Genomic DNA, 24,508 nt, shown 5'->3' with positions numbered 1-24,508 from the left:
ATTTTTTCTTATGGCTGAATAGTAAGGAATTCTTTTAAAAAATTTTTTTGTCACCGTTTCTTTACCTGATGTTCTGATAAATAATCAATTACTTAATTTCATTGTAGACGCCAGTGCTCGTGCTAGGCACTCAGCTAAGCCCATTCTATCCCGTGATTCATGTTTCTTAGATATGGGAAATTTTCTTGAATTAAGTTTTCCATAATAAATAATAACTTCCACTTGATTTCTCTATCTCCTGTTTTGAGAACCTTTTGGTCAGATATTAGACCTCCTGGATTAATTGCTGAAATCACTAATGTTTTCTCCATAATTCCATTCTTTTTGTCTTTTTGTCTTACTTTGAGAGACTTCTTAAATTTATCTTTCAACCATGTATTAAATTTTCAAAGTTTGCTATATTTTTAAATTTTAAGATTTTTTTCTGTTCTCCAGTGTTCCTAACCTTGTTTTATGTATGAAATATTGAGTTACAACACTGAAGACATTAATTAAGATGTTTTTGAGGTTTTCTTCTGTTCTCTGCATTGTGTCTTCTTACGCTTTTTATTTTGTTTGTCTTTTGTGTTAGAGACTTTTCTTAAAGTCTAGTATGCCATGTCTCTATCTACCTAGCTATCCATCACCACTCTCTTTTATCATCTATGTATCTATGTATGTCTGTGTATGTATGTATGTATCCACGCACCTACCCACCCACCCAGCTACCTACTGATTCCCTGGGAGATCTGTGAGTGCCTGGTGGGGGTGGGGGGTCATCACATCGTGAAAGACAGTGCTCATGGCTGGTAGTTTCACTAGGAGACTGCTCAATACCAGTCGATGGAGATTTCGTTTCTCCCCAGCTCATTCATTGTCTCCAGAGGTGAACGTGTGATCATCTACCTGGGGGTACTGAGTGGGGCCCGGGTGTGTAGCTGTTCCATCTGCAGAGTCTCAGTTCTCCAGGTCAGTCCACTTGATGTCATGTATCTCCCATTTAAATGCTGCAGAGAAGGAGGCTCTAGGCTCCTAGCGTGAAATTGCTACCCTGGGTTAAGATGCTGGGGTTTTGATTTCCAACCCAGCCCTGGTTGTCACCTAGGTTTTGTGTGTGTACATGTGTGTGTCCTTTTGAGTCTCGAGTGTCTCCAGGCCGCTATGAGGACAATGGGGTCTCTTCCTGGTGTCCTCTGCAGGCGCTTCCCTTGTGTTTGTCCCCCTGTGCTCAGTCACTGCTCTTCTTGTCACGTGCCTGTTACACGTCAGTTGAAATTGCTTGTCTGCTGATATCCCACTTTGCCATTGCCTCTGAGGATTTATACCTCTTTATTCCTTTAACTTCTGGAGGTGAGGTCATGGGAGAGAGAAGTTATAAATTTGTGTTCTCAGCCCTTAAATTTCGCAGAAGTCCAGAGGACTTCTTTTAGTAGAGAAGTTGTTGAACAGTGGGTTTCAGTTGAAAGAGCTTATGGTAAACTGAGGATGGGACACCTTCAGGTGTGGGGTTTGGGACTTGGGCTTTTGTCTCTGCCAGAAAAGGAAATCCTGTCCTTAACTGGACACAAACGCGTTGCATCAGCCCCCAGATTCAGGCCAGGAAAAAGCAGCTCACCCCAAAGAGGCAAGATCAGGGTTGCGAACGTGCGTGGCTCCTCAGATCAGGAGACACAGGACTTGTCTTTCACTCTGATCCCTGCTGCTGTCAGTGAGCTGGTGGTTGGTCCATGGGCATGAAAAGAGCTGAGGAACTCGTGTGGGCAACTAGACCTAAGAAGTGGGTTTCTAGAGGGATGACTCACAGTGGGTCAGACCGCAGAGCCAGCGTGGTGGCAGCTGCTGGCGCTGCTGGTGCAGAGCCGAGGGGCAGTGGCCCCAGTGGCAGGGCGGGCGCCCAGTGGGCCTCTCAGGGCACCGCCTTGGTTGTGCGCCTGCTGTTGCGCAGGGGGTGCCTCACTCGTGTACCACAGATGTTTCTGTGTAATGGATGATTTTGGGGTCACAAAGGAAAGAATGGGAGGGCAAGTTGGAATGTGTCTGATACTGGGGAGAAAGCCTGCGGTTGGAAGTAAGGTCATCCAGGTGGACTTGGAGCCAGTCTGTGTTGGAAGAAACAGTCCCTGATTTGGGTAATGGGAAGGCATCGGAACTCACCTGAGGCGGTGGGGGGAGGGGTGGTGTCAGATATGACACGGTCAAATCAGTGAGTCACCGTTGTGTGAGTTCTTGTGCAGCCAGTTTGCCTCAGCTCTTAGAGCTGTTTGGATGTGCTGGAGGTCATGTTAAGGTCAGATTGATGGATGCGTGTTCAGGTCTCCGTGGCCGCCTGGATGCCTCCTCTAATGTCAGTGTGTGCTCACTGTCCCGGGCATGAGCAAAGGAAGACTTTCCTACAGTCCGCAGGGCCTCGGGTGGCGGGAGCTCCATCGGGAATGCCGCTGCCATCGAGGCCAGAGTGAGCCTGCCTCGTGCAGCAGGAAGACGTGCGCTCTGGGCAGACAGCGGCCCGCCCCTGCTTCTAGGGTTTGCTCAGGAACAGTCCTATTGGCTCTGGGACTGCAGGGCTCCGCCGGTGCTGTGAGACATGCAAATGTGTAAGAAACGGTCTCAGAAGTTACAGTCCAATTGCTAAGTAGTTCTAGAATCTGGGAAAACACGGCAGATTGTGCAAGGTGGGCCTGCCATTCAATAATCCATTGAACAGGGACCGACGTCTTCCAAAGTGTCCCAGAGAACACTTGTCCCAGGAGATACCCCAGAACAAAGATCCCATAGTCAGATAAACGTGGGGATGCTGCACTGAGTGCCTCCCTGTTACGCCCAACGCTCTCAAGGCTGAGCCTTGGAGACGTTCTACAGTCACATGCCCTGCTTGACTTTAATTCAGCACTTTTGAAACTAACTTGGTTCTCGTACCCTCTTTAGAAAAACATTTGTTAATATCTGGAGGAAGAAGGGGAACAGAGGTTCAGCAACGACCAGGTCCCTTTTCCCACGGCTTTTCGCACTGAGCTGATGGCTACGTGTGAGCTCCACCGGAGGCGGCAGGAGCGGGGCTTTGAGGCCCTCCCTGCTCTGCTCTGTTCTCCTCACCTCCCTCCCTCTCTTTCTCTCTCTCTCCCTCCCGCCCTCCCTTCCTTTCCTTCCTCTGCACTTGATCAATAAATGAAAACGGAGATGGATCTGGCAGGACGTATGTCTCTCATCTTAAGAGAAATTTGGTCTTGAAAGAAAGAAAAAGAAGGGGGGATCTAGGGCAAGCAATGACGTCTTTATTTTTAATTCAATGTATTGGGGTTTGTTTTTAAGAAAAGGCACGTTTATCGGCAGCCGATACACCCCTGCCCTCTGCGGGCTGCCCTCACTTACCCTGTAGCCCCGTCCTGCTTCCCGGCCGCTCTGCTCCCATCGCAGCCCGCGACCATCTCCCTGGCTCCCCAAGGTGTGTGCTCCTTTGCTCAGATGCCTTCCACCTGCCGCTCTCTGCCTAGTAAACTCTTCCCCACCCTCCTGCCTGTCCCCATCCCATCCTGAGTAAGTCTCACTCACCGGCAGGTCTGTGTTGCTTTTGCTCGTCCATCACCGCCGTTCTCACACTTGCTCAGAGGCCAGACCCCTTCTCGTCCCTGCAGTGAAGCCAAGAGGCCGGAGGCAGAGGCAGGTGACCTGGCCCAGGCTGCACGTGGGCACAGTGGGTACGTGTCCACACACGTGGGTTTGGTGACGCAACTGTTCTTGTGTCCTGAGGCACATTTTTGAACTTCCAAGGATGATTTGTACTTGCAGCAAAACACGTCGGGTTTTCTGTGCCCTTTAGTGACTTGGTAAACTTAAATAGGTTTTACTTTTTTCCTTCCATAATATAAAGCATTTCCTTCTTTCATGAACTGCTTGTTTGTTATGAAAAATTCCCTCTCCAGTGCCTGGCTGTGAGAGGTTGAAAAATGAGAAGTCTGGAGTGAGGTCCTCATTTTCGATATGGAAATAGTAGCTCTGATATTTAACCTTTCTCTGTCTGCACTTGTGTTTCCTGTTAAGTTCTGTTTCTGTCTTTTCCCGGTGCAGCTTGCAGGGGCATCATACAGGTCAGTCACTTCCAGTGCTGGGATTCCCACAACAAGGGAGGAATGTGAATTTAGTGCCCTGGCTCTATGGTTATCGTGTGCATATTAGTGAAAATTGGAAGCCGTTTTCCATGGGGCTGAGAAGAATGTGGCTGTCCAGAAGCGTGGTTTAATGTTACAGAGCCAAGTCTACTGGTTGTCGGATTTGAAACGGATGCTGGGCTTTCCCAGGACACCCCTGGCCCGTGTCCGCATGTCCCAGGCTGGGAGCCCCTGTTGGGGTGTCGGGTGGCAGAATCAGAGGGCTGGGAGCACTGGGTGCAGGAGTGTGACAGCCTGTGTTTACCCATCGCACGCAGATGCCCATCTTCCTCAGCATCCATTTAGCTGACAGTCTGGGAAATGTCAGCCTTCTAATTAACTCCAGCCACAGAGGGTACTGCTGCAATTTGAAATCCCTTTGATGGATAGGACCGCAATTAGAGCCCTGCTCCTGCTCAGCACATGGAGTGAAGGGGGTCGAGGAAGAGGCCCCCCTGGGCTTCTGCACACGGGGCCTCTTCCTGGGCGGGGTCTGTCCCACGTCCTCTGCACACGGGGCCTCTTCCCGGGGTGGGGTCTGTCCCACGTCCTCTGCACACGGGGCCTCTTCCCGGGGTGGGGTCTGTCCCACGTCCTCTGCACACGGGGCCTCTTCCCGGGCGGGGTCTGTCCCACGTCCTCTGCACACGGGGCCTCTTCCCGGGCGGGGTCTGTCCCACGTCCATCTGTAGTCAGATGCTGGAATGAGGAGCAAGATGCTCAGGTGTTTTACCCAGCTTTGCCCCATCCCTACTGCAGGGCATTTGCTGCTTTGTTAGAATAACAAGGAATTGCACATTGTCCTGCCGTTTTGTACATATTGTTTTATTCAGGGATTTTGAGGCCTTGAAGGTTACTATGCGAAATCCAGTTGATGTTTCCCCTCATACTTGTGAAATACACTCACAGGAACACCTTTTTTATGTTTACTTTAAGAATAAACTGAAAAAGCTGCGTCTAAACCATGGGATAAAATGACAGGAATAAGGATACAGTCTAGAATTTTAGATACTTTGAATAGATGCTGATGCACCAGGATCAAATTCTTCCCTTGAGAATTCAATTCAGCAAATCAGAATTCTTTGTCCGCACCTGTGCCGGGCTGCGGCGATGTTGGGAGCTACGAAGGGAAGCCCAGGAGTCATGCAGGTGCCCTGGTGCCCACGGCCCGCATGAGGGCGTCAGGGCTGAGAAGCTGACAGAGGGAAAGACGGAGAAGGGGGCCCGGGAGGAGCGACCTCTGGCACAGCAGAATCATTTCCGCAAGAAGAGTTGAGGCAGGAGGCTGCCATGCTGAGCAGAGGCATCGTGGAAGGAGCCTCCTGTCGCGTTCAGGTGCCAGCGGTGTGGCCACTGCGCTGCAGGGGGGCTTCAGAGGGGCCAATGGCAGAGGAGGTGCAGACGTGGTGTGAGGCTGCGTCACACGGGCCCTGGAATGCCCTGGCTTTGGAGACTTCGTTTATTTTTTGCTGGTAGGGAACCTTTGCAGGTGTTTGGTAGAGAGAGTCCATGAACTGACCTGTGTTGTAGGTGGCATCCTTGTCCCCATGGCAGCCAGGAGGACCAGTGACGCGGTTATTGTGGATGCCTTCCTGAGAGGTTATGACAGCCGGCATTAGATCATTACTCTTGTTTCCCCCCAGGTCAGGGTCGGTGTGGCTCCCTGGAGAATTGACTGGTCAGGCTGATGGAGGGGTAAGAGCTGCTTCAGGCTTAATGCCGACACTCGCCCCTCCCTCAAGCTCCCAAACTCAATGAAAGATGAAGACACATGTAGTCCTGGTCCGCATAGAGCAGAGTTCCAATTGAGGCCCAGGAAATAAACATGGGTGAGGACATGGGGGGGGGGACACGTGCCAGCTCTGTAAGTGACGTGCTCCTCTCAGGGCCTGGATGGGGCTCCGTCCTCCCTGGGGGGCAGCCGCAAGGCCATCCCGTCTTGTCACGTGCTGCAGCACATAGCTCTGAGTGATGTTGTTTGTGAAGTGGTGATGGTTAATTTTGTGTGTTAACCTGACAGGGCCACAGGTGCCCAGATCTTAGGTCAAACATTGTTTCTGGGTGTGTCTGTGAGGGTGTTTCTGGATGAGATGACACTTGAATCAGTGGCTGAGTAAAGCGGATGGCCCTCCCCAGGGTGGGGGGCCTCATCCAACCCAGCGAGGGCCAAACAGAGCAAAAGGAGGAGGGAGGATTTGTCCTCTCTGCCTGGCTGCTTCAGCTGGAACCTTAGGCTCCGCCGGCCTTGGGGCTCAGGCTCAGCCTGGAACGTACACCAGCAGCCCTCCTGGGTCCCAGCTTGTCACCTGCAGATCCTGGACTTCTCAGCCTCCTTAATCACGTGAGTCAGTTCCTTGTGGTGAATTTCTTTATGTGTATCCTATTGGTTCTACTTTTCTAGAGAACCCAAACTAGTACAGAAATGTTACTTTCCTATTTAAAAATTTTAATGACTTTACTGTTTTCATATAAGTAATAATACACAATATAAAACAATCAGGTAATACAGATAAAGACAGAAATAAGAGCCAAAAACGTACTTACTATCCTAAAATATTATTCTAAGGCTAAGAAAAAATATTACAAAACACATTCAATAAGAGATTGGAATTATTTAACTCCACATTTTAATTTTAGAGGTTATCAATTCCTGGCTATAAAAGATGAGAGAATTAGCACTCACAATTCTTGCCAAATTCCCTCCTTTTCCCTCCAATTTTTATATTTTTGATATTGTTTTACCATTGTTAAGTTTTCTAAGATTTGCAGACTTTCCACAGTTTGGCATCATATTAATAGACGTGACAAGGTCAACAACATGAATTAATAGTTTTTTATGAACTTTTTAAGGATTGTGTGGACAGTAATTTCATATTAATTTTCAGGGCAATTGTTTTTTTGTGTATTACTTTTAATTTGAAAGGAGTTTACTTATGGTTGAGTTTCAGGGGCAAGATACACGTATGAACTATAAACTTAATTTTGTATTTGGTTTATGAATATAAGTCTCTATGCTAATTTATAGTTTCCTCTGAAATCCTTTCCTGTGTCTTTCATGATTCCCTTACATAATTTTGTAGAATCACAATTTTCCTTTCTACTCTTACCATTTTTTGGAGTGTAAGTTGCCCATAGTAAGTATATCCATTCAAAGCTTTGGAGTCTTTATGGTTTTTTGGGGGAGAAATAAGCAAATGCTAACTTTGACTGTAACTAACTGGTAATGAAACTGCTGTTTTTACTGGAAATCATCAAAGGTCACAATGAAATTTTACTTGTTAATTTTAACAGAAATACTAAATTCAGATAAAATTTAGGTACTTGTTAGGGACATAATCTGATGAAGCAGATTATTTCTAAATCTCACAACAACCTGAAGTATACATAGCTCGAATTGTACCAGGTAGGGAAGCATGCGGCCGCAAGCCATGATCCAGTGACAGTGGCAGGCAGAAGAGCGGGGGCTCGGCTCAGAGCAGCGCGTCGCAGGTGGAGAGCATGGCCGGTGCTCGTTGTCGCCGGGATCTAGCGTTTTCCTCACTGATGTTTTCTTTGTCCTCACGCTGTCACTTCAGCCTGTGTTAGGCTCCGGCAGCCCCAGCCATCTTGGCTGTGCTGCAGACGTCAGTAAACTTGTCGTGTTTATGTGATGAAATGATTCAGACAGGCATTCTGAGGATCAAAGAGGTGAAACCTTCCCACATCGCAGAGCTAGGAAGTGGGTGTCCTCGGTACCAGATTTGTCGCCTTTTAAACCCGTCCTCTCTGCTCTCCCTGCCTGACTCGGAGGAGCATGTGTGAGCACTGGGCTTTAGTTCCACGTAAAGGGCAGACTGAAGAGGTCACAGTGTGGTCCAGCACGGCTACAGTCCTCCCCTGCAGGCGCAGAGGAAGGAATTCCAGGGTCACCCACGCCAGCAGACGTTTTCCTCTGATGCCAACCCTCCAATCTTCTAACACGGTGGGTGTGCTCTTGGGATGAGTTGACAGTGACACGTGAAGAGTCTTCTGCTTTTGAGACTTGCTCAGAGGGGATGACCAGCCTGGGGGTGAGATGTAGGACTGAGGAGGCAACCAGCCGGGGTGCCCTCTCAGGACTCTGGGCTTCAGGGCAGTAACTCAGACCCTGGGCGGTCATTGTCCTCGTCAGGGCACAGTTACAGCTGTGTGTCCTGGAGCTCACCAGTTCTCCGAGTCAGGGTGTGACCTAGAGGAGACTGTAGTTATGACCACAGCCTGTGCCTCCTGCTCCCGGGGCAGCCCAGCCGTGCAGGGCAGCGGCACAACCCTATTACCTTGTCAGTCTCGTGTGGCCCAGGCCAGCCTTCACTCCAAAGCCATCCTTCATTCAGAATATTATTTTCCTTCACTTCCAAAATACAATCACGAGCCTTATTAATTCCAGATTCTTCATATCCCTTGAGTCCACCCATTTCTCTCCAAACCCACTGACATTACTTCAATTAAAGGCTTCATTATTTATTCCGTGGGTTATTGATGTTGCCTTTCAGTCGACATCCTTGCTTCTGCTTTTTAGCCCATCCATCTCCCTGTTGCCAGAGTGCTCCTTCTAACCCAGGCATCTGACCAAACCATTTCAAAATTCTGATCACAGAATTCTTCTCAAGGCAAAGTCGTATTCTTAGCACCTAACAGTTATTCATGACGCTCAACAGTGTATGATAGATGAGCGAATAAGTGAATGAAACAATTCTTTGCTGAATCTCATCTTTTATGTACAGAAAAATATTACTCACCTCTGGACATTGATTCAATTATTGGCTCAAGACTTTGATGGCATTTAGGGTTGGATCAAAGAATATTTTGGATTTCTTACTGAAAAAATTCTTAAATGTGCATGTAAGTCTGATTTGCGTTGGCTAAGTATTTAACCCTTGAAGAAGAAAAGTTTTGTCACTGAGGAAGAAGTAAAGGCATTTATATTTTGGTATAACCTATATTTTGATCACACGCGTGACCTCATGAAAATCTAGGTATGTCCTTCTTTGTACAAAAATCTGCATTCCTTAATAGGTGGATACTATACAGAGTGGTTTTTGTTGTTTTTTTAAATTTGGAAGTAAGCAACTTGTTAGTGGGGTGTTTTTATAATGAAATTCCTTATCATGAGCACAATGTGTCCTTAATTTCTCCATTTGGGGATAATTCACGTCCTGGAAGAGGAGTGAACCGTGGACATCCCACCAGACCCAGACAGCACTGGGTTGTGAAAGAACTCGCAGTGGCTGCCCCACCACAGAGTGTCTGTCTTACTCGTCTCAGCCCAAACTGTATGTGAAATACAGAGACGAGCGTTTCATTGCTGATTTCAGCATTCACTCATTGGTGAGCACACTTCCTTGCAATGGCCGCCCTTAGTGCTACAAAGTGTCATGGGAACATGTGGTGAAGCCCTTCGAATTAACCACTCCGACTAATTACAGGTTCCGATGACAGATTCATTTGGCTCTGACCTGGGAAGGAGAGTCAGGAATTCCCATCCATGGAGGGGAAGGGAGAAGTGGCCCGGGGTTGGGAGTCTCTCATTTATTTGTTTCCCTCGGAGCTCTTTGACTCTGCAAACACAATCTTGTCAGGATTATTCTAAGGTGATTTGTCTGGAGTCCAGAGGAAGGTGACTTTGTTTATTTTATGAATTTACATGCAATTTCTGCAAAATAATCTCTCTTTAAAAATGGATAAAAGAAACTGTATTAAACCAGAAAGGAAATATTAGTTTTGGTTCCGTTTGTAATCTGGGGAGAGTAAGGAAAGCATCACCGAGCAGGACTGAACCCTCCTAAGAAGGGAAAGCAGTGAGGACCACCAGAGTCTGTGTCATGGGGACAAACACGGAGCAGGACGTGACGGAACCCCAGCCCCACCCTGGTGGTGAGAGGCTGGGTGGGCCCTGTAGAGGGCAGCATGCTGTCAAAGGGCAGCTGGAGGGTCAGAAAGGCGCCCACTGGGAGTCCAAAGACTTAGGTCCCTCTGCTGATTACGTCAGGTGAGCAGTGAGCTGACCTTGTGGAGCTGGCTTCTCAGCTGAGAAGCGGGGGTGCTGGCCCAGGTCCTGGGAGAGTCAAATGAGATAATGGATGGATGTGAAATGGTTTTCAAAACAGAAAGCATCGCACAAGTGGAAGGGATTTCTAGTGTTTTTATCACTGTTGTATTTTTTAAAACAGACCTACCTCTAACCACAGCCCCACATGCTCCCACTTTGAAAAGCTAGGGTGCTTTTTCCAGCAGTTAGGGACGTCTCGTGACTCTGGTGAGTCTTACAGAGTTTGCTGGTGGAGACAATGCTTATTCTGATGTCAGAACCAATGAAAAGGAGTGATTCTCTATCAGAAATCATTATTCTGTGTTTTTCTTTCTTTAAATTGTATCTTTGAAACTTTTATTTTACAATCTGTCAGTTTGGAACATAGGTTCACATAATTTTAGAGATGGCGGGAAGCTAGAGATGTAAGTCCGTTGTTCGTTATGTTACAGCCAAGAAACCTGAGGCCCAGAGAGGTGAGGTGACTGGTCCAAGGATACACAGCAGGTAGGTGATGTAACTGACCCTGGAACTTTCCTGGAGGTTCTACCAGTGTCCATTAGGCGAAGGTCTTTGATTCCAAGAAATAAAAATCAGCTCTGAGTAACTTAGAGAGGAGTGATTTAGGGGGGCCACCAGCAGACTCCAAGGGGTACTTGGAGATTGCACGGCTGGACCAATCAGACTGGGCTGCTGACGTGCGCTGCCCTGACACGCCCCAAACGTATGCTCTCTGCAGGTTCAGAGTGCCAGGAAGAGTATTGAACCCATGCCCCCGAGTCAGTGCTTGAAACCAGCCTCAGAGGTGGGCATATCTGTGTATATTACTGCCCAGTCTGTTTCTATACAGTCATTATACAGTTCTGTAATTGTGCATGTTTTATAGAATTATATAATTATTGTGTATTAATTGAGCATTAACATATTAAATGTGGGGATATTATGCAAAGGAGAGAAGACTGGATGTTGAAAAGCAGAGAAATTGGGAAGTAGCTGCCCACGTCCATCCATGCTCACCTTCTGGGGTGGTTTGCCCTCTTGCTAACACATGTCTACCGTCCTCGCAGCCCCACACACTGTCCGTCACCCGCAGCAGTTCCGGCACTGATGATGTCTGTTCTCCTCATTCGCATTTAACCCCTCGTAATGTCTTCAATGCAGGACAAAACTGTAGAGTTAACTGCCACCACGGCACGTCACACATCATGGTGTGTCACACACCACGGCATGTCACACACCATGGCATGTCACACACCACAACACATCACACACTATGGCATGTCACACACCACGGCATGTCACACACCACGGCATGTCACACCACGGCATGTCACACACCATGGCATGTCACACACCACAACACATCACACACTATGGCATGTCACACACCACGGCATGTCACACACCACAACACGTCACACACCACGGCATGTCACACACCACGGCATGTCACACACCACAACACGTCACACACCACGGCATGTCACACACCACAACATGTCACACACCACGGCATGTCACACACCACGGCATGTCACACACCACAACACGTCACACACCACAACACGTCACACACCACGGCATGTCACACACCATGGCATGTCACACACCACAACACGTCACACACCACAACACGTCACACACCACGGCATGTCACACACCACAACACGTCACACACCACGGCATGTCACACACCACAACATGTCACACACCACGGCATGTCACACACCACAACACGTCACACACCACGGCATGTCACACACCACAACACGTCACACACCACGGCATGTCACACACCACGGCATGTCACACACCACAACATGTCACACACCACAACATGTCACACACCACGGCACGTCACACACCACGGCACGTCACACACCATGGCCCACGGCACGTCACACACCACGGCACGTCACCACGGCACGTCACACACCACACCACAACACGTCACACACCACAACACGTCACACACCACAACACGTCACACACCACAACATGTCACACACCACGGAAGGCGAGAGTGAGAGAGGCTGCCACCTCACGCTCCCGAGAAACCCACAGCTCTCCAAGCCTCTCCAAGCCTCTGATTTCCTAATTCCTGTGCATTCTACTTATTCCAAGACATTTCTGGGACTTCCGCTTTCCTCTTAAGCACATGTTTTGACGCAGTGCTGACCCAGTGACAAGAAACACTGAGCTCCGTGAGCCGGTTCCCAGGACGCAGTGTCTGCTGTCTGACCAGATGGCAGGTCACCACAGTGGGCGGAGTGTGCTCCCCTCCTCTGTTTGGCGCCATCTGGATGCAGCCACAAGTGTTGCCAAGCTTTTGCCAGCGTAAGTCGACAAGTTTTTACAGTTGTATTTTAAAACCTCTCCAGGGCTTGAGTGTGAGTTCGGTTCTCAGTGGTGTGATGTGAATGTGCCTCGGTTACAGATCAGAAGCCAGGGCGAGGCGTGCGTGGGCCTGTGTGTGAGGGCATCCACGGCCGCGGAGCCTGCTGTCGAGGGAAGGGAATGACGGGGTTATTCCGCACTTACGTGCTTTCTTTATTCACCATATTATGAAACCATGACCCAGAGTCAGAATGCGAGTTTGTTGGGGCGGCGCACGAAACCCCCACGATACAGACTGATGCATGGAGAGCTGCATTTCATGCCTAAGCAGCGATTTTTCCTGCTAAAAACAGTGAGAGGTTGTCATCGAAACCAGCTTTCCTGGTGGGACTTGGTAAAAGACTGAGCTAATCTGCAAGACGCTGGGAATAGAACGTGAAGACCTGTCCCTTCTCAGCCCGTGTGACAATGGGCCGCACTGAACTGCTCTATTCACGAAAATGCACTGCCTGCTCGACGGGAGCTCCTGCAGACCACCGGGAACACGCGCCATTCGCCGCTGGCACCAGCGCACAGCAGGGCTCAGTGTGTTTTCTGTCCAGCCGCCATCTGGAAAATCAGCTGATGAAGTTTTTCTCACGGCATCTCCCAAATCTAAGCGCAGTCCACAAAAGTGACAGAATTTCCCCCAAATGGCAGGTGTCTATTTTCCACAAGCATTAGTGACAAATCACATTTAACTTCCAGGCACCAGGATTGAACTCCATATCCAATGGCGAGGTCCTATCTTATTGTGTCAGAAGGTGTGATAGCCTCCTCGTCTTTTCTGGCCTGGAAGGGAAATTCTTGAACATAACGGTGAGGCAGATTGTTCCAAAGGAGGTGCTGGCTTAGCCTCGCTGAGGTGGCCCAGGCAGCAGGTGACAGCCCCGTGGTTCCCAGGGGGCGACGCCTGTGTGGGAGGGTCCTCGCTGACAGCTCCCAGCAATCGGAGAGGGACCAAAGCCATCACAGTCAGGGACGGGACTGGCAGTGCTCTCTTTGACACAAGAAGTGCAAAGTCAGCCACACACCCTACTGGGTTCCTTTTTTGCCTTATTTTACTTGTAACACTGAGCAAACTCATCTTCTTCCCTGAGGCTGATAACAGCTAAAGGGAAGTGGCCTGGGAGGGGCTGTGAGACTGTTAACTGCTATGTCATTCCTTTGTCCCACATCAACCCGACTTGCCTCCTGCCACCCGTAGGAAAACAGCCAGCACACAGAGGGCTGGCTCATCGTCGTCTGTTCTGTCTAGTGATATTTTTACACTTTTCAGATTCCAGCCTTTGGATGATATTCCTCTGAATACAGGAGTGATGGCTTTCACCTGAGCTTGTTGAATGAGCCCCCATTTCTGTTCCTTTCTTCATTGTCCAGACATTGGAAACTGGCAGAGGCAGAGATGGCGGGCCACACGGCACCCTGCATCCCGTCCAAGGCGTCTAGTCACGCGCTCGCTGACTCCAGGAGCCCGGGTCTCTGCCCAGCGTGCCAATGGCCGGCAGTGCCTCCCTGGGATGTCACTCTGTCTCAGGACCTCTGCCATCGTGTGTCTGGCCATCCACACCCAGCAGGCAGGAGGGTGCTGTGAGAAGCTCAGTGAGTGGGCAGGGCCATGGGTTTCCAGAAATACCTCTCCAGATGCACAAACTCTGGACTTGGGTGGCCAGAGGCATCATAAGTGGATTTGGCTTTGGCGGGTTTCCCCCACGTTTCCTCCTCCATGAGGTTTCATGAAGGTGTTGAAGGTGGGTCTACAGGTAGTGATTACTTGGGACCTTTAAACTTTAGTTATCAGGGAGGGAGATTTCTTTTTACTTTTTCAATAATTGGTACAACTTTTAAGAGACTTTTTATTATGAAAAAATTAAACATGCACCAAAGTAGAGAGATTAAGTAATAAACAGCGAATAAAGAGGCCACGTCCCCAAACTCGGCCTTAACAGTGACCTCCATTGTCACGATCAGGTTCCATCTGTCACATGGAAGGGGATATGATTGAAGGAGTTTATTTATTTCCCCCAGTGAAAATTAGTTTTTCCTTTTCCAGGATATTTACACGTTAAAAGATTTTTAAAAATCAAACAACACACATACGATAAACTGCACAATCCTCAGCTCGCCCGATAAGTTGTTTCCCGGAGTGACCACACTCATGTGCGGTAGCCCAGGTCACCATGTCAACCGTCACCGCGCCCTGGGCAGACCTTCCCCGGGTTCCGCCGGCATCGCTGTTCCCCACTGAACGTTTTCATTCTTCTGATTCTATCATCGTTGTTTTGCCTGTTCCTAAATTACGTGGATGAAGTGATGCAGTGTGTCTTCTTACATGTCTGTCTTTCACACTCACACCTATGAGACTCATCACACAGCGTATGTGGCAGTGACCTGCCCTTGTCCCTGCTATGAAGTGTCCCAGTCCTGAGTATACTGCTGTTAATTGATCAGTCCTCCTGTTGATGAGCTTTTCAGTTTCTGGGCATTAAAAACGGCGCTGCTGTGAGATCGGGTGCGTGCCTTTGTGCAGCAGTGTGCTGGATGTGTATCCAGGACAGCAGTGGTGAGCTTGTTCCATCTGCGTGCATCTGTGTGAGCAGATCCTGACAAAGCGCCTTCCAAAGCGATAGAACTAGTTTACCCTTCCACCCGCAGCAAGGTATCAAACTCCACTTGCTACACATCCTGACATGGCCTTTCCTAGTCACATCAGCCCTTCTAGGGGGGTAGAGAGGCCTAGAATTGTAATGCAAATGTGCATATTTGTGATAGCTAACACTGTTGAGCACCTTTGCATACGCTTACTAGGCGTTTTGTAAAGAGCCTATTCAAGACTTTTGCCCACATTTCCTTGGAACTTCAGCCCTTTTCATTAATTGGTGTACATTCTCTACATATCAGGAGTACAGGTTCTTTTGGGATATTTATACTGCAAAGACCCTCCTCATGGCAGCTGGCCTCCAAATGTCGTCTTAGGGTCAACAGAAGTTCTTAGTTTTCATGAGATATAATTAGTCAAACTTCTGGTTTCAGTTTAAGGTTTTGTTGTGTATTCTGTTTGAGAACGCTCTGTGTACACCAACGTTATGGAGATGTACGTCTGTCTGCTAGATGCCTTATTTCACCTTTCTCATTTAGGTCCACAATCAATGTGGAATTAATCGATGGTGTACGCGTGAAATAGAGATGCAGAGTCCTCGTTTCCGCATGTGGCCATGCACTAGATTGACCATATTGAATGCAATTATGATCATTTTCCCATCATACCGTAGTGGCACCTTTGTGGTATGTCAGGTGACTACACAGGTGTGCGTCTGACCGTGGACGTCTCCTCTGTTCATTGGTCCATTTGTGTGTTTTTGCGCCCATCCTGTATCGGGTTAATTATTGTACCTTTCCAATAGGTCTGAAATCGGGCTGTAAAGTCTTCAAATTTGTCGTTTTCTCCAAGATTGTCTTTATTATTCTTTTTCACATGGAATAAATTTGTCCGTTTCCACCAAAAAACCCTGCTATGATGTCCATTGGGATTAATTTATAGATTGATTTGGAGAGAATTAGTATCTTTAAAATACTGAGTCTTTAATCCATAGCCTAATATATTTTTTCATTTATATAGGTCTTAATCTTTTGAGGTAAAATTCATATAATATAAAATTCACCATCTTATCCATTTTAAAGTATATAATTCAATGGTTTTTAGTATATTTTTAGTGTTGTGCAGTCGTCATTACTATCTAATTTCAGACCATTTTCATCACCAGAAAAGAAACGCTGTACCCGTCAAGCAATCCCTGTTTGTTCCCCCTCCTCCCAGCCCCTGGCAGCCAGAGTCTTTTTGTCAGAAGGGGTTTATTCTGCACATTTCGTATCAGTGGAATCACACATTTATGTGGCCGTGGTGACTGGCTCCTTGTACTTAGCGTAGTGTTCAAGGTCCGTCCATTTTGTGGCATCAGTCAGTACCTCGTCTCTTCATGCCTGAATAATATTCCATTGCACGTATATGCCAGGCTGCTTACCCAGTTATCAGCTGATGGACACTTGGGCCGTTTCCACCTTTTGGCTGTTGTGCTGTGCTGCTACGAGCACTTGTGTACACGTCTTTGTATGGACATGTTTTCATTTCTTTGGGTGGATACCTAAGACCGGAATCATAGAGCCGTGTTGTAACTGAACTTAACTTTTGGAGGAGCTGCTGCCTAGCTGATTTTCACAGTGGCTGCACCATTACACGTCCCCACAGCAGCATGTGAGGTTATAGTGTCTACACAGCCTCACTTGTTATTTTCTGTTTTTTGTTTTTGTTTGTTTTCTAAATTATAGCCGTCCTATTGGGTATGAAGGGGTATGCCATTGTGGTTTCAGTTTGTGCTTCTCCGCTGGTGGAAGACGTTGAGCATCTTCTCACGTGCTTGTTGGCCATCTGTAGGTCTTCTGAGGAGAAATGCCTGCTCAAATCCTTTGCCTAGTTCGTACTTAGGGTGTCTTTATTTTCTCGATCAGTATGAGTCCTCTATATGTTCCAAACACTAGAACCTTGTCAGGTATGATTTGCAAGTATCTTCTCACATTTTGATAGTGTCTCTGATGCACAAAAGTTTTTAATTTTTCAGTTTTTTCTTTTGTTGCTTTTGGTTGTCATATTTAAGAAACTGCTGCTTAATCCAAGGTCACAAAGATTTACACTTATGTGATGTCTGGATTTTTATTCCTCACATTGGTGGTATATGTCTCCTTTTTTCTTCACTAACGTCAGTCTTGCTGGGGATTTATCAATCTGACTTGCCTTTTCAAAGAGTTAACTTTTAGCTTTCTGGATTCTCTTGATTACACTCTTCTGTTCTTACCTTTATTATTTCTTCTTTTTTAATTTCTTTTAGTATGATTGACAGGTTTAAAAAAATAGTTTTTGGAATGACATCTAGCTCTTAGAGTTTCAACAATACTTCTTTTCTAATATACGCATTTATACCTATAAATGTTCCTCTAAGTTCCATGTCAGATGTACATCAGAAGCTATGATATGTTGTATTTTGCTTGTTTGCTTTTTCATCTTTCAGAGAGTTCATATCTGGTTTTGAATCCATGGATCCATGTCTTTCATCTATTTTGGAAAAATGTTTGGCCATTATTTGTCCAAATATTGCTTTCCGTCCATTTTTACATCTCCTCTCTTTCTGGGTGTCCAGGAAGCTGTGTGTTAGGCATCTTCACAGCATCTCATGGAGTCTGTGTCAAAAGCAGAATTTGATGTCTCAGCTGAAAGCTTGGAGCATCCGTCAGGTGCTACCCCCGCCTTTGTGGGACCTACACTCTAAATTGCGTCTTCCCAGCTCCATGAGATTTCTGGAATTTCTGTATAGCTTTGTAACATCTTCACAGGTGCCTTCTGTAGTGTTTCTTAGCTAATTGCTCCATGCACACTCAGTTTAAGAGTTGGTAAAATGCTTCAAGAGGAAATCGCAGGCTGGAAATCACATGAACTTCTCTGCGTTTCTCTTCTTTCTGTGATCTGCACTCTTCCACATCCGGCCGGTGGTCCTGAACGCCACGTTTGTCTCCCAAACACAGTGAACCGTCCGTCAGTTTTAAGCTGCTGTTTCTGTTTAACTTGTGCCTCATAGTGCAGCTTGGGAGGTGGCTGTGGAGAGGACACCTGTGGGGCAACTCTAGACCACCCCTCTTTGCTCTTTCCCTCTCTCAGTTCTGGTGCCTTCGTTGCCTGCTGGTATCATCATCCAGCGTCTGAAGTTGTTTCCAACGGGAAGATTCTTGTAATGCTACCGCGGCTCAGCTAACGGCAGGACGACCTGGGCACGCAGCAGTGTGAGCAGGTGTCTGGTAGCGGATTTCCATGACCAAAGGAGCGAACACTCCTCAAGTACTGAGAGTTCACTACATTGGACGTGAAACCAACACGCTCACACTTAGGGAAGCGTGTTCACGTTGTGGCTGAAGCACGTTCAAGTTTAGTAAGTGTCTAAATGGACGGGACATGACCAGGAAGAGACGTTGAAAGCCACCACCAGGAAAGCAGTGAAGAGGGGCAGCTTCTGTTCTGGGCTTCATCTTGGAGGTAAATGTCATACATAACCTGCGTGTTCTGTGCCTCTGAGGCACTATGTATCTTTGAGAAAGTCCCCGGCTCTGCCTGGCTCTGTCCCTGTGCCCTGGGACCAAGTCCAGCATTAGCAGGAATTTCACAGAGGAGGCAGACTTAAACCACATGGGCTTTGGGGGGTCACGTGAAAAGAGGCTGAAATACCTGTCTCTCCACCCATACCCAGCAGTGGGCATTTTCCTGAAATTCTCCGCCTCTGCACCCCAGGGGTGACAGGAGGTGGTTGAGACCATTCAGTGCAGGGTCACTGACAGTGGCCAGGCATGTGGCGGGCATCCCTGTCTCACCCTTCCTCTGAGCACCCCCTTCGCCTCCAGGGGGCTACTGCACACAGCACCGCTGTTGCTGACGGCTCACGTCCATCTCTCTCGCTCACTGCCTTTCAGCCTGTGTGCTGTGTGGCAGCTGGGAAGAGAGTCGGTTCCCAAAGGGGTGGGGAGTGGGATCCATGCCATCGAAGCGCTAATGACTCCAGCGGTCTCTTCCCCAAGTGCAGCCAGGCAGCTGTCACTGTCCCCAGGCCCTGTGGGTCAGCCTGGCCCTGCAAAGGGATCAGGGGAGGCCGCAGTTTCCAGCGCAACACAAGTGGTGGCAGGGACCCGTGATGATGCAGTTAACGGGAGGAGGGAGGCAGGGTTTGGGGGCACGCGGGGCCCGTCGGGAGGGGAGGCTGTGGCGTGTAAGCACAGTGCAGTGTCTGAGGCTCGGCCATGCCCGGCTCTGTGTGAGGAGAACAGAGGACACGGACACTGGCGCGCTGGTGTCCCCACAGGCCAGTGAGTCACCTTGCGGGAACACGGGAGCTGGGGACTGGCTGTAGGACCCGAGTGTTGGGGAATCTGCACTGACGGTGACAGAGGACACGTAAAGACGGGGCCCTGCGATGACTGGTCCCGGGCACGGGGAGGAGCTTGGGAGAAGGAGAGACTTGCGTGTGAAACCTGCACAGCCTCAGACTTCTGCAGAGCACAGGTGCTGACCGTTATTTTTGAACACGAATATGTGCTTCCTTCTTTTTTTATTATTTTAAATAAGGGACCGAGGCACTGGCTGTTACAGAAAAACACAGCACGATCCCCGCTTATCATGCTGCATCTGACTGAAGTGTGTAACGTCAGGGGCGTGTGAAGAAACCCGCTAGGTTTGGGGTTCACGGAATAATGAGCAGAGGAGCAACCTGGGGACAAAGGTCCACGTGGAGGAAGCTGGCTTCCCTCACGGTCCCCTGGCGCCCCTTTGTTTCTTGGGAGCACAAAAAATGAGTGGCTGGAGCGAGTGTGGGAGACGCTGCACGTACACTCCACACGCACCTGAGGAAGTGCGTGGAGTTCTCCCTGAGGAATCGAGCTCAGATCGGCCTGAATCCACCGCTGTGATGGACACTGGCTTCGCTGGCGTCACGTGTTTTCACCCGTCTGCGTGCGAGGGCTGGCGTCTCCTGGTGCACACTGAGGGGACAGGTGTAAGCGCAGAGTGGACGAGCCTTGGGGGGCTGGCCGCACAACCCGCCTCCGTTCTTGGGAGAAGAGGGGTGGGTGCCGCTAAGTGTGTGTCCTTGTGTGTCCCCTGCCCCAGCAGGTATTTGTCTCTCCCTCTTGGTTGCCGTAGTGACAGAGTCAGAGAACCTGCAAGGGTGTGAGGTCTTCCCAGGTCACTTTCCTTTTAGGTGACAGCCTGCAGCTGTGGGCAGAGTGGGCAGCAGCCCCGCGCCACCTCTCTGTCTCCCGGTCTCCTGGGTGTTGAGTGACGCCCGCTCTATTCCATCTGTAGTCCCTTTGGATGGTCACCAGAGTCCACGGTCAGATATCGAGGGTGGTTGGCAGACATCTTTGATGACGAGCAGATGGATGAACGCAGCAGGAAAAGCAAAGCCGCCGTGCGGGAGTGGGTGGGGGAGTTCGCTGAACTGGCCTGCGGCAGGCCCAGGTTAAATGGCCTGCCTTTTTGCCTCGCTGTGTGGTTGCAGCAACCTTCCGGATCAGGGCTTCCATTTCCATTTCCTCTGTCAGCGAGGAAATGGGACACACCTGGCAGGCTTGCGGTGCAGCTTAGAGCAGTGTGTGCAAACACCCCTGTGTAATCAAGCGCCCAGCAGCCCAGGGCAGGGCTCACTTGTCTCTAACCATCGCAGGCTCTCAGTGCCCGCTGAACTGACCCTAACTGGGGTAGCGTCCAGCTGCCCCTGCCCTGCCGTACAGCGGCTGTGCTCTCTTTGGAGGCAGAAGCCTACGAGCAGCGTCTCAGCTAAGTGGCGGCTCTGCTTTGGGGCATTACGCATGCGTCTGGCCCAAGGGGAACGGCGCAGCAGTGACCGACCTGGCACGCTGTCGCAGGCTGGTGAGTCAGCACATTGGTGGCTGCAAGGAGCACGGTGGTCTGTACAGCGGGTTTGGAAGGCGGTGGCCTGGAGGCTTTGTTTGTGTCTTCCCGAGGGTCTTGTTGCTAGGAGGCGATGTCACTGGCCTTCTGCGTCGGCAGCTCCGTCATAATCCCAGGACGTCCCATCAGACCATGCCCTCCATGTAAGCTGCACTCGGGCACTCTGAGCTGCGATTCTGGCCGGCATTTCAATCCAGGGCCCATCTGAGAGCTTCCAGAATCCAGTTTTGCTGGGACTGTGTTCCTGCTTCCCTTCCGAATGGAACACTGTCTGTGCCGGTCAAATCGGGGGTGAAAATGGTTTAGGTCTGGATGTCACACCACTTTTCCTACTAGACGGGGACATTGTTGCAGAAGTCACATGTGTGTTGCATGTCTCACATCCCACGGAGCGCAGATAAAAGCAGCCCGTTCACCAGACAGCACAGAGGGTGGGTGACAGCCATGCCGTCTGGTGGCCTTCCCTACCACCCAAGGGCTTCACACACAGTGTCCTGATGAATTTATTTTTAAAGCAACACCATGCATTGGTGCTGTGCACTCCCCAGACCAGGTGCTGAGGAAGCTGGCCTGTGGATCCTGGTCGTCAGCCCCAGAGCCCCTCTCTTCCCAGCAGAGAGCTGCCTTTTGTCAGAACCAAGAACGTTTCTATTTCATTTCCTCACTGTTAGTTTCACTCTGTTCTAACGTGGGGCTGCTGTCAGCACGCGTCTCTGAGTGGTGTTAAGCAGCAGTAAATCCTGGTGTTTTCTGATCAATTATGCAGCACTCACTGCAAAGCGCAGTTTGAATGCCACACGGGGCCACACGCGTGTCCACAGAGCTGGACTACACGCCTTTCATTTCCCGTCTGTTACTCGTGTGTAACACGGACCCCAGGTTTTCAGTCAGCTTAGTGAGAATAGATCTTCTGCCAAAAAGAAAGAAGGAGCAGCACTGAAAGGCAGAGTCAGTCGGGAATTGCTTTTTTTGTTTGCCTGGTGACGATAAACACAGATCTGTTCTCCTGATCTAACGAGATACTAATTTAGGCTCCGAGAGACTAGCTGGGGAGACGGAGCTTCTCAGACACACAGCTTGGTCTTGCAATCAGAAGAATTTTTACTGATTCATTACTAAATTATTTTTTCCTAATACTTTTGGATCCATCCATTTTCTCCTTCACCACAGCCTTCATGCGAGTCTAGGGCCCCGGATCTCCCAGCCTTTCACCCGATCTCTGTGACCTAATCTCTCCCATGAAGCCAGACAGGGCTGTGAAATCTCATATTCTGCCACCTTCCTGCACACCTCAGCCCCACCCCTCCACGCCACGTCCCTCCTCGCGTCTCCTCCACCAGGTCTGTCTTCATCACACATTGCAGGGGCAGCCAGCAGGTTCCGGACGCTGCAGGCGGCTGGTCACGACAAGGGCGTGCCTCCTGCTCACAGCAGGGGTCCCTCCTCACACCTGGGGTCTCCACTCTGGGGCCTGTCAGGCGTGGGAAGTGGGGTGCCCAGAGCTGGCCAGACAGTCAGTCCTGAAATTCTGAGCTGCGTGGACCCTAGAGCCATCTGGTCTACGCTGGGAGGTATTCGCGTAGCCGTGGAGTTCGCATTGGTACTGCACAAAATACTGAGCAATCGGGTTTGGATTGGGTGCGGGTCTTGGGCTGCCGTCTGCTGCTGCCCGGTTACCCTGATGGATGGGCTGAAAAACGCAAAGCTAAGGGGATATAGTACAGACGCGGAAACTCAATCCCTACAAGGGGGAAAGACTTACACAGGGTGACACAGCTAATTAAAACTGGAACGTTTTCACTTTCAACTCAGTATCCCCCTTTTCAGTCCCATATTCCACATGGATTCCTGCTTGTTTATCGCTCTCATCTGCTGAATCTGTGTATCCATCCGTCTACCATCGACTCGTCAGGGTCCTTAGCTTGTGCTCTGTGTGCACAATGACAGTCAAGGGCAGGCTTCCTGATTTCCTGTTGGATCTGATTGGCCCTTACAGGACGGGCTCACCGGCTCATCCAGGAACAGCTTCCGCCTGCAGTGGCCGGCCTTCTGGAGACCCACACCTTCAGGGGGCAGATGCTCCTGTGTCACCTCCTTCTACCCTCTGCACCGGAGTCCTCGTGGCTTCTGAGGTGTAGCTTCCTTCCCAGTCCCTGCCGTGACACACTCCCTGGAATGTGTCTTCCCGAGGGGCCTGCTCCTCTCTTGGGCCTGGTGTCATGTCCGACACAGGCTCCCCTGAACACCCCAGCTCCTGGCGCCCTGCGTAGCGGAGCCTTGGCCCACGGCCTTCAGCCCCAGCCTGGGCGCCTCCCCACGCAGGGCAGACATGGCTGGCGCTTGCTTCTGCAGGGCTCTGCTCTTGGCCACAGGCGGCTGCGGGAGGCCGAGCTCCCCTTCACCTCGGTATACTTTATCTGTGAGGATCCCAGCAAACGGAAGCAGAAGAAAAGCCTATTCGAAGAATATTCAGTGGCTCATAGACTTGATGGGGAGCTAAAGAATGAGGCTCGAAAAAGTGGGTCGGACGCAGGAAGGCCGACCGGGTGTGAGTTCAGTCTCGTCAGAGAGCCGCTGGACACGGGAAGCCCGTTGGCTCCTCGGCCACGACATGCCTGCTGTGGCCCCATGACTAGGCCACGGTCACTCCAGCCTCGTCCCTGTGATCCACAGCACCTGGTGGTCACACTAGGTCACGTCCACAGATGCAGCTGGAGCCCTGTCTCTCCTGCCAAGTTTCAGATGGTGGTGGGTTCAGGCGCCAGGGAGAAAAAAGGCAGATGTCAACAGGCATCTCTATAGATCTGCTTCCGGTTTGTTCTGCGTGCCAGGGGCCGCATCTAGAGCTCTTTCCTGCACGTGGTTCTCAGCCAGCTCTTTCTTTCTCGACTCTGCACTTCCGTCTCTCAATTTAGTGGTGACTATACTGCGGCCAGCAGGCTTCCAGGAGGGGCCACTTCCTTTATCCGGTCTGGGCCACAGGGTTGTCTTAATGGCCTTTGTCACTTAAGATGACATTGTCCTGTCATCTGTTTAGGGTCTAGAAGAAGGTGGGTTTCCTAACTGTGAGAAGTCCCACATTTCTGTACCTTTTGTAGTTGGTTTGATTTTTCCTTCAAACCAGCCATTATATGAGTTCATCACCTTTTCCTAGTAGTTTTCTAAGCACGACCAGTGTTAAGCAACACAGTTACCTAATCATGTTTCCATCTTTTTCTCTTGTACATTGATGCTCTGTGTGTGCTCGGCCTTCTCAGATGCCACAGGTCACAGATTGACCAAATGTTCTGCTACTGCATGTAAATCCCGTGTTCCAGGCCATGATAGCAGTTCCCCTGCCAGTAAGGCAATGGCATATTTTTAACTATTGCTATGACAGTAATTAAATAGCATTGTGCTTCAAGTTACCAACGCTTGTGTTTATGAAGGTAACGTGATCTGCCCTGACAGGTAAACCCT

Source organism: Rhinolophus sinicus, linkage group LG05 (genome assembly GCF_036562045.2).
Source record: "Rhinolophus sinicus isolate RSC01 linkage group LG05, ASM3656204v1, whole genome shotgun sequence".
NCBI classification, from domain to species: Eukaryota; Metazoa; Chordata; class Mammalia; order Chiroptera; family Rhinolophidae; genus Rhinolophus; species Rhinolophus sinicus.
This window is presented reverse-complemented; position numbering follows the sequence as displayed.